Source organism: Cervus elaphus, chromosome 14, assembly GCF_910594005.1.
Source record: "Cervus elaphus chromosome 14, mCerEla1.1, whole genome shotgun sequence".
Lineage (NCBI taxonomy): Eukaryota > Metazoa > Chordata > Mammalia > Artiodactyla > Cervidae > Cervus > Cervus elaphus.
Genome location: NC_057828.1, coordinates 44,704,435 through 44,710,263, shown reverse-complemented (window position 1 = coordinate 44,710,263; position 5,829 = coordinate 44,704,435).

The following is a 5,829-nucleotide window of genomic DNA, read 5'->3' as shown; positions in this document are numbered from 1 at the left end:
GGCAGGGAGGGCAGGGTGCTGCAGGAGCCAGGGGTTGGGTGACAGCCAGGCCTGGGAACAAATGCTAGCTCTGTCTTCTTCACCCGTGACCTCTGGGGTTCCCCAGGAGTGTGTGACTTCCGAGGTCACTCGGAGTCCTGAGGACAGTGCTTCTAGGTGGACATGGGGGAGGCACTCAGGCATCTACCTTTCCCTCCTGGCAGAGAGAAGAGGGGAGCTTTAAAAACACGAGTCCACAACGATGGGGAACATGGGAGAGGATGTGGAATTGGCATTTAGGAAGCTGGAGAAACAGATGGACAGGTGGAAATGATGCTCCAGGAAGCAACCCTGAGCTGGCAGTGAAATCAGGAATTTGTGGCCCCAAGTCCTTCTGGACACAATTAAGCATCTTGCCAATCCTTGCTTCCTGTCTCCCAACCCCAGCAGAAGCAGGCAACTTATTCTTGGAGGATACATGTCAAAGCAGGAGACGTAAGAGACACAGGTTTAATCCCGGGGTTGGGAAGATGCCTGGGTTGGGAGGAGACCATGGCTACCCATTCCAGTGTTCTTGTCTGGAGAATCCCATGGACAAAGGAGCTTAGCAGGCTGCAGTCCACAGGGTCACACACAGTCGGACATGACTGAAGCCCTTAGCACACATGCGTGCATCCTTGGAGGAAAGGTTTGGAGAGTCCCAGGTCCTGCCGAGGATGGCAGGGCCTGACAGAAAACAAGGGCTCTATGCAGACAGACCAGCCTTCCTCAGACTCAGCTCCTAGAACCTGGCAGCCACCAGCCTTCTCTCTTTTCCCCGGGAAGAGTGAAGAGGTCAGGAGGAAAGATCTAGAGATGCTGACTTGAGGGTTCTACAAGCAAATGGCTCAGCATGTCATCCACAGTGAAGGTCACTGACAAGTCCCTGTCACATGCTCAGAGTTTCCAATTAGCATTTTAGTCCCCAGTCTTACATATGAGCAGAACATTCAATGACTACTGAGGAAAACCTCATACATGAGAAAGACCAAAAAAATATCAACCAACCAACCAACCACAGCAAAACAGAAAGCATCAGTGAGCGGGCAATGTCCCAAACTAAAAGGAAGCAATCATTATTTTCAAAGGAAGAGGACCAGAACAAGAGGCAAGCACAGGATGCTGTTTAACAAGAGCATTCAGAGAACAAAACATAGTTTGGGGAAATAAAAATATGATAGAAACAAAAAACTCAATAAAATGTTTGGAAGATAAACTGAAGAACTATTCCAGAAAATAGAGTTTAAAAAGAAATGAAAAAAAACAAAAAAACCAGCAAAGAGTCTCATATGAGGATTTACCTGGTGGTCCAGTGGTTAAGACTCCGAGCTTCCAATGTAGGGGATGCGGTTTTTCGATTCCTAGTTGGGGAAATAAGATTCCACAGGCCCCACAGTGTGGCAAAAATATAAAAAACTAAACAAACAAACAAACAATATTCATTCGTAAGAAGTCCTATACAGTATGTCAAAGACTGAAAAACAGAAATTCAAGGAAAAGACAACAAAGAAAACAGAAGAAAGGAAATTATAAACAAAGTAACATAAGGAAATTTCCCAGAAGATAATGCAAGTTTATTGATTGAAAATGTCACCCCCCAAAAAAAAAAAAAAAGAAAATGTCACCCAAGTGCCCAGAACAAGAGATGAGAATAGAATTTTACACATGTTATTTCAACACAGTAGAGAGAAAAACTATGTTCTACATATTGTGAGATAGAAAGGGAAGCAGAGGGGAAACAGCAGATCACACACAAGAGATCAGGATATAAATGATCCCGAAGCTCTCAAAGCAACACTGGAAACTAGAAGCCAAACTCCAGTGAGTTCCATATTGGGATGTTCACATCCTCACGTGTAGAACTCTTCCACACTGATCAAACCAGTCAGTACTAAAGCATATCAACCCTGAATAGTCATTGGAAGGACCCAGGCTGAAGCTCCAACTTTGGCCACCTGATGTGAAGAGCTGACTTAATGGAAAACACCAGATGCTGGCAAAGACTGAAGGCAAAAGGAGAAAGAGGTGACAGAGGATGAAGAGGACGGTTAGATAGCTTCACTGACTCATGTATAGACATGAATTGCAGCAAACTTCAGGAGATAGTGGAGGATAGAGGAGCCTGGCGTGCTGCAGTCCATGGGGTCACTAAGAGTTGGACACAACTTAGTGACTGAACCGCAACATAGGACACGGCTAAAATGATGGTATGTTATGTGTGGTGAGGCGTTCGAGGCATAGCAGAGTCCACCTAGCTCTCTTCTGGATCACTTGTTCAGGGGGAAGTCAGCCACCATGAGTGAGAACAGTCTCTATGGAGAGGTCCACTTGGGGAGGAAATGGGTCCTCCTGATAACTGCCTCCGTAATTTGCTAGTCCCGTGACTGAATCATCTTGGAAGCTGACCCTCAGCACTAGGGACAGCTTTACTGCAGTCTCATGAGTGACCCTAAACTGAACCAACCAGCTAAGTCACTCCTAAATTCCTGGCCCACAAGAGACATGCTTGTTGTTACTCTTTCAACCTACTTATTGTTTCCACCTGCTACATTTTGGGCTAATTCTAAATGCTGCCATGATAATAATAATGGAAAACAGCAAATCTCAAAATGTTGAAGGAAGATCATTGCCAACATATTTCTATACTCATCTAAATTCTGTACCCATCACTTAAGCATGAAGATGGATAAAGAGTTTCATGGGTGTCAGATTTTTTAAAACTTTCATCTCTTGTCCCCTTTCTCAGAAAGCATCTCAAGGATGTGCTCCACCAAACCGAGGGGGTAAACCAAGAAACAGGAAGATAACGGGCTCTGAGAGTCAAGAGTGGAATTCCATCTGGGTAGTCAGGAGACACAGAACAGACTTGTCAGAAAGATGAAACTGATAAAATACCTGCAGAGCCTAAAGATTCTTTAAAAAGCTTTCTTTCAATAGTTATTTTTCCTAAATGAACGTGAAAATTAAGCAAATGGAAAAAACCTCCAGGGAAAGCAAGAAGCTATGCCAGAGATAAGAAGGTATCGGGTTTTTTTTTTCTGAGTCTCACCTGCAAATGTTATTTGCATGTTTGTAATGGTGCAAACACTGAATGTGGAGCCAACTGAGACTGTCATTTAATTGTTGAGAGTGTGGTGGGGGCAGGGAAGCAGAGAGCTACATCTTCACCTTCCCAAATGGGAAATTGACAGATTGTGACTAAAACTGACAAGCATACTGTTTACAGTCATGATGGTAAATACCAAAATAATCAGTGGAAGAGGTGAATGCAGCTGCCTCTGAGGAGAAGAGTGGGTATTCAGAGGGGCTATTTTTCTCCTAATAACTCATGTGGGAACTATTGGAATCTGTAAAGTGGGGGCAGGGCTGCTTTTAATACCTGAACTTCAGGATTCTAGATAGGATTCTTATTCTATTCTCCATGTCAGAGACTAGACTTGTTCACGGCCTTCTTCTGGATTTCTGGAACTTGAGAAGACTCAACTTACATCTCCACCGAACACCTGCTTCTGCAAATGAGTCTGTGTTCACACCACATCCACCCAGCTGTGGGGTCAGTGCTTTTCCTCAAGGCCCATCTCTTTGAGGTATATACAGACTTCACTCACATTTGGGGAAGTGGAGGGATTTACACAGCAGATACCTTCTGCTTCCAGGTCAGGCTTTTATTTATTTATTTATTTTAATGTCTTGGATCTTCCCAGAGCAGGGATCAAATCCGAGTCCCCTGTCTGGTAGGCGGATTCTTAAGCACTGGATGACCAGGGCAGTCCCACGTCAGGCGTTCTTGCTGCTATTTCTGCAACTTGGGCCCTTTCTTCTTCTTCCTCTGCTCTGAGAAAGAATTCTGATTTCCACCAGCTCAATGAGAACCATCTGACATGTGCTCCTTGATGAAACCTTGTAACCGTTGAGAACCATTGCTCCCATTTTACAGACAGGATAACTGAGTCAGGAGTTATATCTGTCACAGGCTTCCCTTGTGACTCAGACAGTAAAGAATCTGCCTGCAATGTGGGAGACCGGGGTTTGATCCCTGTGTTGGGAAGATCTCCTGGAGGAGAGCATGGTATTGGGGAAATACTCCCATGAGTATTTTCTCCTAGAGAATTACATACACAGATGAGCCTGGCAGGCTACAGTCCATGGGGTTGCAAACAGTTGGACATGACTGAGCAACTAACACTTTCAAGTCACAGAGTTAGTGTGACCCAGGTCCAGTATCCCTAGAGATGGAACCCATTTTCACTGCCTGCCTTCATTCCTCTGGTCTTACTCAAGATGGGCCCTCCTGGAGCTTGATCACTGACGGGCCTAAGACAGGGAGGTGGGGCACAAAGAGTGGAGGTCCAGGCAGCCACCCTGCTGGGAGCACCTAGGTGCTTGGGCTGAGCTGCCTCTGCAGATGGAGTGGAGCAGCTCCTAGGAGGCCTACAGTCTGGTGTGGCCTTGGGAGGTCACCTGATGTAATGTGGAATTAATAGTATCTACCTTCCTCCCTTAACTGTCAAGGTTAAAGGGATTAAAGCAGGTGACAGGACAGTGCTCCTCAGCTGGCCGTCACTAGTCTTCCTTTGCCTGGTACTCGCCTTGTAGCCCAGACAAGCCCTGACTTCACCGGGCCTCCAGGGAGGAAGACCCGGGGTGGAATGGGGAACTCAGCTTGGGGTCAGACTTGCTGACCAGGGATGAACATCAAAAAGTGCTCACAGCCCAAGAGCGTCATGACCGTGGAGAAGCCCAGAGAGGGCGGGGACTGGCCTGGGGCCACCAAAGGAATAGACGGCAGAGCTTTCCTGTTCCCACTCCCATTATGACTGCAGTCTTAGCCCCTGCTGAGTGGGGACCCCAAAGTGGGTGCCCAGGGTAGGGGTGCAGTTGGGGGGACCCTCAAACTACCACCAGGTTGGAGTGACTCTCTTGTCCTGCTCTCTGCTCCCTCAGTCTCCCAGGTTAACATGTTCCCTGGTCATACCACTGCCGAGGGCAGATGTGGGGCTGGGATTGGTGAGGCCAGCTCTTGCAAGGAGTGCGGACCTTCCTTGCCAATCCTGAGTCAGGAGTGGGCTAGAGGCCCCCTTCGCCAATCTGTTGCCCATTGTGGTGACTTTGGTCCCACCACCAGAGCCCCAGTCCTGGCAGCCAGGAGGGATGAGGTACCTGCAGGTTCAGCACCTTGGAGAGGGGACAGTCCGCTCACAGAGTCCTCGTGGGCAGCTGCCCACACCTGCTTTCTCAGCCTCTCAACACTTGGGGGAAATTTCTAGGAATTAACCAGAGGGCATACTCATGAGGAGGGGAGGCAGGATTTGAACCCAGGTCTAAAATCTGAGCCAAGTCAAGGTACCTAATATGCACGCCCAAGGAATTGGATCCCAACCAAGCTCCAGACAGCTGCCTCTGGGTCACCGCCACCACCTTTCCCAGGATGGGTCCTGGCCCAGATTCTTCTGAGAGCCCTGCTGTGCAGCCCCAAGGGAAGGCAAATCCCTTGATTTTTGACAACTCCCCAGCCCAGACGCCATGGGTCTACCACCACCAACTGTGTGTGGGGCTTGGGGATAGAAAGATTAAGGGCCGCTTCTCAGGACAGACTTGGGCCAGTGTGATGACTGTTGCATCTCTGGGTCCTACAGAGCTCAAGGGGCTGGCCCAAGGTCACACAGGGAGAAGCCTGCCTGCTCCCGCAGCAGACACTTGGAGGCCAGACGGGCGCCAACTCAGGGTCTGGCACACAGGAGAACCCACTGATGGCTGAGGTAGCCCCTGACTGGGCCCATCTGAAGTCCAGGGACACACAATCAAGACTTC